Source organism: Somniosus microcephalus, unplaced genomic scaffold (genome assembly GCF_052327205.1).
Source record: "Somniosus microcephalus isolate GS21.2 unplaced genomic scaffold, FLI_Smic_1.0 unresolved_chr2, whole genome shotgun sequence".
In the NCBI taxonomy this organism is placed as follows: domain Eukaryota; kingdom Metazoa; phylum Chordata; class Chondrichthyes; order Squaliformes; family Somniosidae; genus Somniosus; species Somniosus microcephalus.
The window spans coordinates 68,197,196-68,211,879 of record NW_028225180.1 but is presented as its reverse complement, the minus strand read 5'-3'; positions in this window follow the sequence as shown (position 1 = coordinate 68,211,879).

Genomic DNA, 14,684 nt, shown 5'->3' with positions numbered 1-14,684 from the left:
ACTCGCTAGTCCATTGCAAAGCGGTTTGCTACTGAGTGATTCGCTAGTCCATTTCAGAGCGCTTTCTTACTGAGATACTGGCTGGTGCATTTCAGATCGGTTTGTTACTAAATGACTTGTTGGTCCATTTCAGAGCAGAATATTACTGAGTAACTCTGATCCATTTCAGAACGGTTTGTTACTGAGTGACTCGCTAGTCCATTTCAGAGCGTTTTGTTACTGAGTGACTCGCTAGTCCATTTCAGAGCAGTTTGTTACTGAGTGACTAGCTAGTCCATTTCAGAACTGTTTGTTACTGAGTGACTAGCTAGTCCATTTCAGAGCGGTTTGTTACTGAGTGACTAGCTAGTCCATTTCAGAGCGATTTTGTACTGAGTGACTAGCTAGTCCATTTCTGAGCGGATTGTTACTGAGTGACCTTCTGGTCCATTTCAGAGCGGTTTGTTACTGAGTGACTCGCTAGTCCATTTCAGAGCGGTTTGTTACTGAATGACTTGAGGGTCCATTTCAGAGCGGTTTGTTACTGAATGACACGCTGGTCCATTTCATTGCGGGTTGTTACTCAGTGACTTGCTGGTCGATTTCAGTCCTGTTTGTTACTGAGTGACTCGCATGTGCATTTCAGAGCGGTTTGTTACTGAGTGACTCGCTGGTCCATTTCAGTGCGGTTTGTCACTAAGTGACTTGCTGGTCGATTTCAGGCCAGTTTGTTGCTGAGTGACTCCTTAGTCCATTTCGGAGCAGCATGTTACTGAGAGACTCGCTGGTCCATTTCAGTGCGGTTTGTTACTGAGTGACTCGCTGGTCCATTTCAGTGCGGTTTGTTACTGATTGTCTCGCTGGCCATTTTAGAGCAGTTTGTTACTGATTGACTCGCTGGTCCATTTTGGAGCGGTTTTTTACTGAGTGTCTCGCTAGTCCATTTCAGAGCATTTTGTTACAGTGAATTGCTAGTCCATTTCACAGCGGTTTGTTCTTCAGTGACCCGCCAGTCCATTTCATAGTGGTTTGTTACTGAGTGACTCGCTAGTCCATTTCAGAGGGGGTTGTTACTGAGTGACTTGCTGGTCCATTTCAGAGTGGTTTTTTACTGAGTGACTCGCTTGTCGTTTTTGTTGTGTCGGTACCTTTATACCTAGACACATCTTGGGACTCAGAACTCAGAGATTCAAACATGAAGTGCTTTATTGGAAGGAAAGGAAGTTCTGGAAAGGTCCGAACAAAGAGAGCTAAACTTATCCGAGAACACCCAACCATTTATCTGCTGTGACAGCGCCACCACAGGTGGGAGAAGTACACACAATACATAACAGTTTTCACAATGGCTTGTGACTGTCTCGCTACTCCATTTCAGAGCGGTTTGTTACTGAATGGCTCACTAGTCCATTTCAGAGTGGTTTCACAGAAATCACACAGTACAGATAGAGGCCATTTCGGCCCATCTAGCCTGCACCGACACCTATCCCACCCTGAATGGCTCACTACTCCATTTCAGAGCGGTTTGTTACTGAGTGACTCGCTAGTCCATTTCAGAGGGGTTTGTTACTGAGTGACTCGGTAGTCCATTTCAGCGCGGTTTGTTAGTGATTGACTCGCTGGTCATTTTCAGAGCGGTTTGTTACTGAGTGACTACATAGTCCATTTCAGAGTGGTTTGTTACTAAGTGACTCACTGGTGGATTTCAGAGCGGTTTGTTACTGAGTGATCCGCTAGTCCAATTCAGAGCGGTTTCTTACTGAGTGACTCACTGGTCCATTTCAGAGCATTTGTTACTGAGTGATTCGCTGGTCCATTTCAGAGCGATTTGTTACTGAGTGACTCGCTGATCCATTTCAGCACGGTTTGTTACTGAGTGACTCGCTAGTCCATTGCAGAGCTGTTTGTTACTGATTGACACGCTAGTCCATTTCAGAGCGGTTTGTTACTGAATGCCTTCTTAGTCCATTTCAGAGTGGTTTGTTACTGAGTGACTAGCTAGTCCATTTCTGAGCGGTTTGTTACTGAGAGACTTGCTGGTCCATTTCAGAGTGATTTGTTTCTGAAATGGACTAGCGTGACACTCAGTAAGAAACCGCTCTGAAATGGACTAGCGAGCCACTCAGTAAAAAAAACTCTCTGAAATGGACTAGCGAGACACTCAGTAACAAACTGCAGTGAAATGGCCAAGCGAGTCACTCGGTAAGAAACTGCTCTGAAATGTAACTCACGAGACATTCAATAACAAACCGCTCTGAAATGGACTAGTGAGCCACTCTTTAAAGAACGCTATGAAATGGCCAGCGAGACACTCAGTAACAAACCGCTCTGAAATGGACTGGCAAGACACTCAGTAACAAATTGCTCTTAAATGAACCAACGAGTCACTCAGTAACAAACTTCTCTGAAATGGACCAGCGAGTCACTCAGTAAAAAAACGCTCTGAAATGTGCTAGCGAGACACTCAGTAACAAACTGCTCTGAAATGGACTAGCGAGTCACTCAGTAACAAACCACGTTGAAATGGACCAGCGAGCCACTCAGTAACAAAACACTCTGAAATGGACTAGCCAGTCACTCAGTAAAAAAACACTATGAAATGGCCAGCGAGACACTCAGTAACAAAACACTCTAAAATGGACTAGCCAGTCACTCAGTAAAAAAACGCTATGAAATGGCCAGCGAGACACTCAGTAACAAGCCACACTGAAATGGACCAGCGAGACACTCAGTAACAAGCCACACTGAAATGGACCAGCGCGACACTCAGTAACAAGCCACACTGAAATGGACTAGCGAGTCACTCAGTAACAAACCGCTCTGAAATGGACTACCGAGTCACTCAGCAAATAAAACTCTCTGAAATGGACTAGCGAGACATAGCAGATAGGAAACGTAGAAGATAGGAGCAGGAGTAGGCCATTCGGCCCTTCGAGCCTGCTCCGCCATTCAATGAGATAATGGCTGATCATCCAAATTCAGTACCCTGTCCCTGCCTTCTCCCCATATCCCTTGATCCCTTTAGCCTCAAGAAATATATCCCACTCTATCTTGAATATATTTAATGAACTGGCCTCCACCGCCCTCTGTGGCAGAGAATTCCACAGGTTCACCACTCTCTGGGTGAAGAAATTCCTCCTCATTTCAGTCCTAAATGGCTTACCCCTTATCCTTAGACTATCACCCCAGGTTCTGGACTCCCCGGCCATCAGAAACATCCTTCCTGCATCGAGTCTGTCCAGACCTAACAGAATTTTATAGGTTTCGATGAGATCCCCTCTCAATCTTCTAAACTCCAGTGAGTATAAGCCCAATCGACACAATCTCTCCTCATATGTCATTCCTGCCATCCCAGGTATCAGCCTGGTGAAGCTTCGCTGCACTCCCTCCATGGCAAGAACGTCCTTCCTCAGGTAAGGTGACCAAAACTGCACCCAATACTCAAGGTGTGGTCTCACCAAGGCCCTGTACAAATGTAGCAAGACATCCTTGTTCCTGTACTCGAACCCTCTTGCTACGAAGGCCAACATGCCATTTGCCTTCTTAACCGCCTGCTGCACCTGCATGCTTACCTTCAGCAACTGGTGCACAAGGACACCCAGGTCTCTTTGCACTTCCCCTTCTCCCAATCTATTGTCTTTCAAATAATAATCTGCCTTCCTGTTTTTGCCATCAAAGTGGATAACCTCACATTTATCCACATTATAGTGCATTTGCCATGTTTCTGCCCAATCACCCAACCTGTCCAAATCGTACTGGAGTTTCATGACATCCTCCTCACACCTTACCCTCCCACCAGCTTTGTGTCCTCTGCAAATTTGGAGATATTACATCCAATTCCCTCGTCCAGATCATTAATATATATTGTGAACAGCTGGGGTCCTAGGACCGATCCTTGCGGTACCCCACTATCACTGCCTGCCACTCGGAAAACAACCCGTTTATTCCACCTCTTTGCTTTCTGTCCGCCAACCAGTTCTCTATCCAAGTCAATACCTTGCCCCCAATCCCATGTGCTTTAATTTTGCACGCCAATCTCTTATGCAGGATCTTATCGAAAGCCTTCTGAAAGTCCAAATACACCACATCCACTGGTTCTCCCTTATCTATTTTACCAGTTACATCGTCAAAAAATTCCAGTAGATTAGTCAAGCATGATTTACCTTTTGTAAATCCATGTTGACTTGGTCCGATCCTGTCACTGCTTTCCAAGTGCTCTGCTATTACATCTTTTATAATGGACTCTAGCATTTTCCCCACTACCGATGTCAGGCTTACCGGTCTATAATTCCCCGCTCTTTCTCTACCAACTTTTTTGAATAGTGGGGTAACATTAGCTACCCTCCAATCCATGGGTACCGTTCCAGAGTCTATCGAGTTCTGGAAGATGACCAGCAATGCATCTACTATCTCTAGGGCCACTTCCTTAATATCCTGGGATGTAGACCATCAGGCCCTGGGGATTTTTCGGCCTTCAGTCCCATCAATTTTCCTAACACCATTTCCCTACAAATACTGATTTCTTTCAGTTCCTCCCTTTCATCAGACCCTATGTTCCCCAGCATCTCTGGGAGGTTATTTGCGTCCTCCTTTTTGAAGACAGAACCAAAGTATGTATTTAGTTGGATCGCCATTTCCTTGTTTCCCATTATAAATTCCCCTGATTCTGACTGTAAGGGACCTACGCTTGACTTCACCAATCTTTTTCTCTTCACATATCTATAAAAGCTTTTACAGCCAGTTTTTATGTTCCCCGCTAGCTTACTCTGATATTCTATTTTCCCTTTCTTAATTAATCCCTTTGTTGACTCCTAAACTGCTCCCAAACCTCAGGATGATTGCTTTTTCTAGCCAATTTATATGTCCTCTCCTTGGATCTTATGCTATCCCTAATTTCCCTTGTTACCCACGGTTGAGTCACCTTTTTTGTTTTATTTTTATGCCAAACTGGGATGAACAAATTCTGTAGCTCATGCATTTGGTCTTTGAATGTTTGCCATTGCCTGTCCACCGTCAACCCTTTGAGTGCCATTCCCCAATGAATCCTACCCAACTCGCTCCTCAGACCATCGTAGTTTCCTTTATTTAAATTGAGGACACTTGTCTCTGAGTCAACTACTTCATTCTCCATCTTAATGAAGAGTTCGATCATATTATGATCGCTCTGACCCAAGGGGCCTCGTACAACAAGATTGCTAATTAATCCTTTCTCGTTACATTATACCCAGTCTAAGATGGCCTGATTTCTGGTTGGTTCCTCGATATATTGGTCCAGGAAACCATCCCGTAAACACTCCAGGAGATCCTCCTCCAAAGTATTGTTACTAATTTGGTTGGCCCAATCTATATGTAGATTAAAGTCACCCATGATGACTGCTGTGCTCTTGTTGCACGCTTCTTTAATTTCCCTTTTAATGCCATCCCCAACCTCTGCCTTACTGTTTGGAGGTCTATATACCACTCCCACTAATGTTTTTGTCCCCTTAGATTTTCTCAATTCTATCCATACAGATTCCACATCATCAGAGCTAATATCCTTCATTACAATTGTATTAATCCCTTCTTTAATCAGTAATGCTACCCCACTTCCCTTTCCTTTTTGCCTATCTTTCCAGAATATCGAATACCCCTGGATGTTGAGTTCCCAGTCTTGGCCATCGTTGAGCCACGTTTCCGTAATCCCAACCAAATCATATTCGTTTACCTCTATTTGCGCAGCCAATTCATCCACCTTATTACAAATGCTCCTTGCATTAAGACACAAAGCCTTCAGGCTTGTTTTTTTAATGCTCTTAAACCTATTAGAATTATTATGTACTGTGGCCACGTTTGATTTAAACCATTGATTTCTCTGACTGCCACTTTTGTTTTTCTCCTTCCTATCTTTTGCTTTTATCCCTGTTTGCCTTTCCTCTGTCTCCCTGCTCAGGTTCCCAACCCCCTGCCATTTTAGTTTAAACCCCCCTGAACAGTGCTAGCAAACTTCCCCGCAAGGATATTTGTCCCGCTTTGGTTCAGGTGCAATCCGTCCGACTTGTACAAGTCCCACCTTCCCCAGATGCAGGCCCAATGATCCAGGAAACTAAAGCCCTCCCTCCTGCACCAACTCTTTAGCCATACATTCATCTGCTCTATCCTCCTATTCCTATACTCACTAGCATGTGGCACCGGGAGTAATCCAGAGATTACAACCTTTGAGGTCTTACTCTTTAATCTGCTACCAAGCTCCCTAAATTCTTGCTGCAGTAACAAGCCACTCTGAAATGGACCAGCGAGTCACTTAGTAACAAGCCGCTCATGTAATCACCATTGTAATGTGGGAAACACACCAGTCAATGTGGACACATCAAGCTCCCACAAACATCAATGTGATAATGACCAGATAATCTGTTTTTGTTAAATTGATTGAGGAATAAATATTGGCCAGGACACCGGGGATAACTCCCCTGCTCCTCTTTGAAATAGTGCCATGTGGATCTTTTATATCTACCTGAGAGTTATCGTCTCATCTGAAAAACGGCACCTCCAACAATGCAGCACTCCCTCAGCACTGCACTGGAGTGGCAGCCTAGATTTCTGTGCTCAAGTCTCTGGAGTGGAACCCACAACCTTTCTGACTCAGAGGCGAGCGTGCTACCAACTGAGCCACAGCTGACACTCCAGCATAAAAAGCAATTTACAGGCGGAGTATTTTCAGCAGAAAGCACATTCTTCAAAGTAGTCATGCATTCCTTCTGGTGTTCTTACTTCTCAAAACCTCAGGTCTCCTTGGTTCCTTATGCACTTTATTCTTATAAAACTGGAACTGGCATTGCCTTATACGATAGTTTCTGTCCTAATGCAGAGTCTACATATTTCTACAACATAGGCATATATGAAAGCCTATAGAACATAAGAATGTAAGACGCAGGAGCAGGATTAGTTCGTGTGGCCCCTCGAGCCTGGTCCGCCATTCAATAAGAGCATGGCTAAGCTGATCTTGACCTCAACTTCAGTTCCCTCACCGCTCTCCATAACCCTTACCTTTCAAAAATCTGCCTTTAAATATATTCAATGACCCGGCCTCCACAGCTCTCTTGGGTAGATAATTCCAAAGATTCACGACCCTCTGAGAGAAGAAATTCCTCCTCATCTCCGATTTAAAAGGGTGCCCCCTTATTCTGAAATTATGCCCCCTAGTTCTAGATTCCCCCACGAGGGGAAACATCCTCTCTACCCTGTCAAGCCCCTTCAGAATCTTATATGTTTGAATAAGATCCTCTCTCATTCTTCTAAACTTCAATGAGTATAGGCCCAACCTGCTCAACCTTTCTTCATAAGACAACCCCTTCTCCGGAATCAACCTCGTGAACCTTCCCTGAACTGCCTCCAATGCAAGTATATCCTTCCTTAAATAAGGAGACCAAAACTGTACGCAGTACTCCAGGTGTGGTCTCACCAACACTCTGTACAGTTGTAACAGGGCTTCCCTACTTTTATACCCCATTCCCTTTGCAATAAAGGGCAACATTCCATTTGCCTTCCTAATTACTTGCTGCATCTGCATGCTAACTTTTTGTGATTCATGTACAAGGACCCCCAGATCACTCTGTACCTCAAATTTGCTTTTTTATTTTTAGCCATCACGTAATTCGCAGTGTCCTTGTTTTTGTGACCATTATATTGGCAGGACTCCAAGTGTCAGCCCCAAGGCCTCACGTCGATCTAGAACAGCGAGATTATTGCTAGAATCTGTAACTCTCTCTCTCTTTCTCTCATGTATTAACACAGCGTATCTAAATAGATTCGGTTACAGTAGATATAAAGTGAATAGTTCAACACCGAGGAAGTTATGATTAACATTTATAAAACACTGGTTCAGCCACAACTGGAGTATTGTGCCCAATTCTGGGCACCTCACTTTAGGAAGGATGCAGAACAGATTTACAAGAATGGTTCCAGGGTTGAGGGGCTTCAGTTATGTGGATAGACTAGAGAAGCTGGGGTTGTTCTCCTTAGAGCAGTGACGGTTGAGAGGAGATGTGATAAAGGTATTCAAAATAATGAGGGGTCTAGACAGAGTAGATAGAGAGAAACTGTTCCCATTGGTGGAAGGGTCAAGAACCAGAGGATACAGATTTAAGGTGGTTGGCAAAAGAAACAAAGGCGACATGAGGAAATACTTTTGGTTATGATCTGGAATGCGGTGTCTGAAAGGGTGGTGGAGGCAGATTCAATCGTGGCTTTCAAAGGGGAGTAGGGTAAGTACCTGAAGGAAATCAATTTACAGGGCTAGGGACGGGGGAATGAGACTAGCTGAAGTGCTCTTGCAGAGAGCCGGCACGGGCTCGATGGGCCGAATGGTCTCCTACTGTGCTGTAACCATTCGATGATTCTAACACCAACTCTGCAGACCCCGCGCATGCGCAAACGATACTTCAACATGTAGCGAGAGAGGTATTTAATTGGCAGAGTCCCACTGTGAAATCTCAGCCTCGGTGACGGGGTATATATCCCCAGTCCTTGGGATTTAAAAATGAATTGTCGGGCGGGCACATTGTCGGTAACACAATTGGCAATGTGTGAGAGATCATATTGAACTTTGCTTTCGGGAGACATGGTGTATTAATGGCAGGCTTTTGATATTCGAAGCGTTTCGGGTTACACCTACCACACAATAACACATGAAGGGGAACTGAATGATGTAATGAAGGGGTGGTGATCTGGTACATGATGAGGTCACCAGGGAGGGATACCGCCAGTATAACTGGGACTCCTTTCAACGCATCTCCTCAGAGCATCACCAGCCCGAGGATAGATCAGCTCTTCCCACAGAGAATGGAATATCCAGTAATTTATAAAGTTCAAGACATTTATTACCCAATTCTTGCGGCCCTCGGTGTGCCTGGTAAGTGCCTGGTATAAATCCAATTGTCAACCGTATTAATCTGTGTTGCCTGTGTTGCTGTTTTTGGGTCATTTTCAGATTGGCAAACTGTATCTAGTGGGGCCTCAACTATTTACAATCTATATTAATGATTTGGATGAACGGACCGAGTGTACTGTCGCCAAATTTGCTGACAATACAAAAATAGGTGGGAGCGCAAGTTGTGAGGACTACACAAAGAGATAGGTTAAGTGAGTGGGCAAGAATTTGGCAGATAGAGTATAATGTGGGAAGATGTGAGGTTATCCACTTTGGTTGGAAGAATAAAAAAGCAAAATATTATTTAAATGGAGAGAGACTCCAGAATGCTGCGGTACAGAGAGATCTGGGTTTCCTCGTACATGAAACACATAAAGTTAGCATGCAAGTACAGCAAGTAATTAGGAAGGCAAATGGAATGTTGGCCTTTATTGCAAGGGGGATGGAGTATAAAAGTAGGGAAGTCCTGCTACAACTGTACAGGGCGTTGGTGAGACCACACCTGGAGCACTGCGTACAGTTTTGGTCATATTTAAGGAGGGATATACTTACATTGGAGGCAGTTCAGAGAAGGTTCACCAGGTTGATTCCTGAGTTGAAGAGGTTGTCTTATGAAGAAAGGTTGAGCAGTTTGGGCCTACACTCATTGGAGTTTAGAAGAATGAGAGGTGATCTTATTGAAACATATGCCAGGGGCTTGACAGGGTAGATGCTGAGGGGATGTTTCCCCTCATGGGGGAATCTAGAACTAGGGGGCATAGTTTCAGAATAAGGGGTCGCCCATTTAAAATGGAGATGAGGAGGAATTTCTTCTCGCAGAGGGTCGTGAATTCTCTACCCCAGAGAGCTGTGGAGGCAGTGCCATTGAATATATTCAAGGCGGACATAGACAGATATTTGATCTACAGGGGAGTCCAGGGTTATGGGGAGCGGGCAGGAAAGTGGAGTTGAGGCCAAGATCAGATCAGCCATGATCTTATTGAATGGCGGGGCAGGCTCCAGCTGCTGAATGGCCTACTCCTGCTCCTATTTCTTATGTTCTTATGTTTGATGAATGGATAATTTCCCCACCCCTCCATTTGTTAAATAGCCGCCTATTCTGTGTTACCCGTTTGTACTTCCTAACTCTAGACCATAACTATACTCCAATACATCCGTTGGCAATGTACTAATCTTTCAGTCTCCAGCAGAAGCGACAGGTTATACTTTTATTTAGATATTGCAATCTCTATCTACACCGTGTCCAGGTGTCAGGTCATCAATAAATTTGAACAGTTTCATCTTATCACAAACAAAACGGCTGGATATAAATAATTCTTCACAGACTGTCCTTACAAAAAATAATCTCTCAAATGATTGTGGAAGTTCTCCCTGCTCCAAGGAGCAAACGGGGATTGCCCTTGCTGTTTTTCATAGGCTGTAATAAAAGATTGTCATTATTGAAGTCATCTCCAATTCACTGAATTATTATTATTGTTTCAATGAATAAGTAAGGATCTTTCCAATAGACTAACGGTCCCCGTGAATTGTAACCATCTCCGGCTGAGAAGTACCAGGAGTTTCTGGCATTTAGACAATGTCTCCACGCCCAGCCAGAGTTGGTCGTAAAATCACTCATTATTCGAATTATTCTCCCTGGGATTATGATAGCTTCTCTGGAATATATTTCATAACGTCAACATCTTCAAACAAAATCTTTCTTATCTTTTCAATGCAAATATTTAACTCCTTACTTGTGCCTTGTAGATGGTGGAAAGGCTTTGGGGAGTCAGGAGGTGAGACACTCGCCACAGAATACCCAGCCTCTGACCTGCTTTGTGGATTGAATAGTAAATTTGCCAATTGAATAGCCTACTAGTTATGCTAGTGGACTAAGAACCCGCTAAGCATGGGGTAGATTCTCAAAATAGCGTTAAACTGGAGTTGAAACTCTACCCTCATGAAGTCAGCAGAAGTGAAAATCGATTGGTTTCTAAAACTTTCGGCCAATCCGGAACGTCGGATTTACCCATTGGCGGCAAGTTGACCAGCTAACTTCAGGAGTTGAAATTTTATTACAGTTAAATTGTTCAGTTCAGTTCAATAAATTTGTAATCTAGGCGAGCAGCAGTTAAATGCCTGCAACAGCCTGCCGTCTGCCCTGAAAATCTCATCCCCTGAAAATCTCATCCCCAGGCGATTGTAACTTTTTGCGAGTGTATAAGAGGGGCGATATTAGATCGCTGCCCATCCTGGGGTGGGGGGATTGTCCTATGAGGAGAGATTGATTAGACTAGGCCTATATTCTCTAGAGTTTAGAAGAATGAGAGGTGATCTCTTTGAAAGATACACAATTCTTACAGGACTTGACAGGGTAGATGCCGGGAGGATGTTTCCCCTGGCTGGGGAGTCTAGAACCAGGAGTCACAGTCTCAGAATAAGGGGTCTGCCATTTTGGACTGAGATGAGTAGAAATGTCTTCACTCAGAGGGTGGTGAATCTTTAGAATTCTCTACCCCAGAGGGCTGTGGAGGCTCAGTCATTGAGTATATTCAAGAGAGAGGTCGATAGATTTTTGAATATTAAGGGAATCAAGGGATATGGGGATAGTGCAGGAAAGTGGAGATAAGGAGTTCAGCCATGATCTTACTGAATGGCGGAGCAGGGTCGAGGGGCCGAATGGCCTCCTCCTGCTTCTATTTCTTATGTTCTTATGTTCATCTCCTCCGATTTCCAAGTCACTGCGCTCCATGCAACATCGATGGCCTCGAGCTACAATTACCCCCATCCTGAGAAAACAAACAATAAATGTATCCGTCTTTATTTTATCGTGGCTTTGTTCTGTACTTTTCATATGACCGACCACAGGTATTTGTATCCTTACAGTTAATCTACTGGCGATTGTGATCCTATCCCGGGGAAAGTGCGGGCTCTCCCGCTGCATCACACGCTACCTGGTGGCCATGGCAGTGGCAGATCTCCTGGTCATTGTCACCGAGGTGGTTTTGTTTCGCCTGAGTCGTTACTATTTCCCTGGTTCGTTCCTGCAGATTACACCCGTGTGCAGTGTCCACGCTGTCCTGATCTACGCGGCTACGGACAGTTCTGTGTGGCTGACCGTCGCTTTCACCTTTGACCGGTTCCTTGCCATTTGTTGTCAGAGGCTGAAAATGCATTACTGCACAGGAAGCGTGGCGGTGGCGGTCATATCAACGGTCAGCGTGCTGAGCTGTTGTAGGCAGCTTCCTCGCTACTTCGCAAATGAACATATATATGTAATTGATAATGTGCAGTGGGACTGCCAAGTGAAATCAAGCTATTACACCTTACCGGTATGGATAGCATTTGACTGGATTGACACCATTTTAACCCCTTTCCTTCCGTTCATGTTGATTCTGTTGTTGAATGCTCTGACGGTCAGGTACATTTTAGTGGCCAGTCAGGTCTGCCGGGGGCTCCGGGTGAGCATCAACAGAATGAACCAAAGTGACCTGGAGATGGAGAACAGGAGGAAATCCATCATCTTGCTCATCACCATATCTGGCAGTTTCGTACTGCTATGTTGTACAATTCCTACACTATCAAATTGCGAACTATTATCATTCCGCCGGAACATCTGACCCAGTTTATATCTTCCAGGAAACCGCATATATGCTGCAGGTTTTAAGCTGCTGCACCAACACCTGTATTTATGCCATGACCCAGACTAAATTCAGAGAAGAGCTGAAGAATTTGGTAAAATGGCCCCTGGATCTAATTCGCCAGTTTGTTAAATAATGAACTCCAACCGCAGATTTCATCCCACTTTGCAAGCCTGTGAATTTACTACAACTTAACAATGGGAATTGCAGTAAATCCATTGAAGCAACTTAGAGTCATGGCCTATTTTAAAGTTAAACATGACAATGATTTCTGAATCATCAGCCCGAAGATATATCGAGTTTCTGAAATGGAATCAAGAATTATATTCTGATACAGACTAACCATATTTAAAATTTTAAAAATACATTCCCAATGTCGGGAATGCTATACGTTATTCACTGCCATATATATGACAATCCTCTACCAGGGTCAAGCCAGGAGTGTGATGGAATATTTTCCACTTGCCTGGATGAGTGTAGCTCCAACAACACTCAAGAAGCTCGACACCATCCAGGACAAAGCAGCCCGCTTGATTGGCACCCCATCCACCACCTTAAACATTCACTCCCTCCACCACCAGCGTACTGTGGATGCAGTGTGTACCATCTACAAGATGCACTGCAGCAACTCACCAAGGCTTCTTTGGCAGCACCTCCCAAACCCGCGACCTCTTCCACCTAGAAGGACAAGGGCAGCAGGCGCATGGAAACACCACCACCTCCAAGTTCCCCTCCAAGTCACACACCATCCTGACTTAGAAGTATATCGCCGATCCTTCATTGTCACTGGGTCAAAATCCTGGAACTCCCTACCTAACAGCACTGTGGGAGTACCTTCACCACATGGGCTGCAGCGGTTCAAGAAGGCAGCTCACCACCGCCTTCTCAAGGGCAACTAGGGATGGGCAATAAATGCTGGCCTTGTCAGTGACGCCCATGTCCCAGGAACCAATATAAAATCTGAAAGACCTTGGAGACATTATGTTAATCACGCAGAACATTGGTATTGTAACATTTCTTCTTTTATCATAAAACCAGACTTTGTCCCAGCAAAAATAAAATATAAAGGTAATATAAACTGCACGGATCCTCACTTAGCTTCCTTCACTATAGATGACAGAGTGCCAGGTGTAAGTTTATGGTTTAATATCCACCGACACTGCCCAATTACTGTAAGCGAGAAAACTCTGGAAGGTAAAACAGAACTAACAGACTCAGGTGTTACCCAGATCAATAGTTTTATTACAAGTGCACACGGGAGAACTATCTCAGCTACTCTTAGCTGAAGATGTCGTTCTCAAAGAAAATGTGAAAATACAGCATAGTTATACATTTTATAAGACTTATTACTAATGAGGGTGTGTACATGAGAATATTGATACTTCTGAAGTAACCAAATTACTATTATACTTTAATTTTTATGTTAGAATATGTATAATGTAGCACCAATGTACAAGGTGGAGGTAATGAGTTAATTCATACCCTGAGTTAAACGATATATAGGTCTGTATATTGCATTTACCCAGCTAAGCTTTAAAAACATGATTAAGTGGCTTCAAATGCTGAGAAATTAAACTGCAGAGCAACTCTTGGGAAGATTGGGGAGGATGTCTGCTCGGCCAGGCGAGGCAACAAGATAACATACAGATATCACAGAATTACAGAAACCCCACAGTGCAGATAGAGGCCATTTCGGCCCATCGAGCCTGCACCGACACATATCCCACCCGATCCCCGTAACCCCTACACCATCACATATCCCACCCTATCCCCGTAACCCCATGTATTTAATCCCACTAACACTAAGGGTCAATTTATCATAGCCAATCAACCTAACCCGCACATCTTTGGACTGTGGGAGGAAACCGGAGCACCCGGAGGAAACCCACGCAAACACGGGGAGAATGTGCAAACTCCACACAGACAGTCACCCGAGGCCGGATTCGAACCCGGGTCTCTGGCGCTGTGAGGCAACAGTGCTAACCACTATGCCACCGTGCTGCCCTAAGAATTCGTTTGTTCATAAACTCACAACAGGGTTCCATTACATCAAAGTATGGTGGGACTAATCAGAATGTGCTTGCTTTGCAGGAGCAACCCAAGACAAGGTCAGAAGCTGTGCTTTGCAGAGATTGAACGAGGACTGTTATCTTAAGAAAACATGTAAAGAGCAAACCACCTGG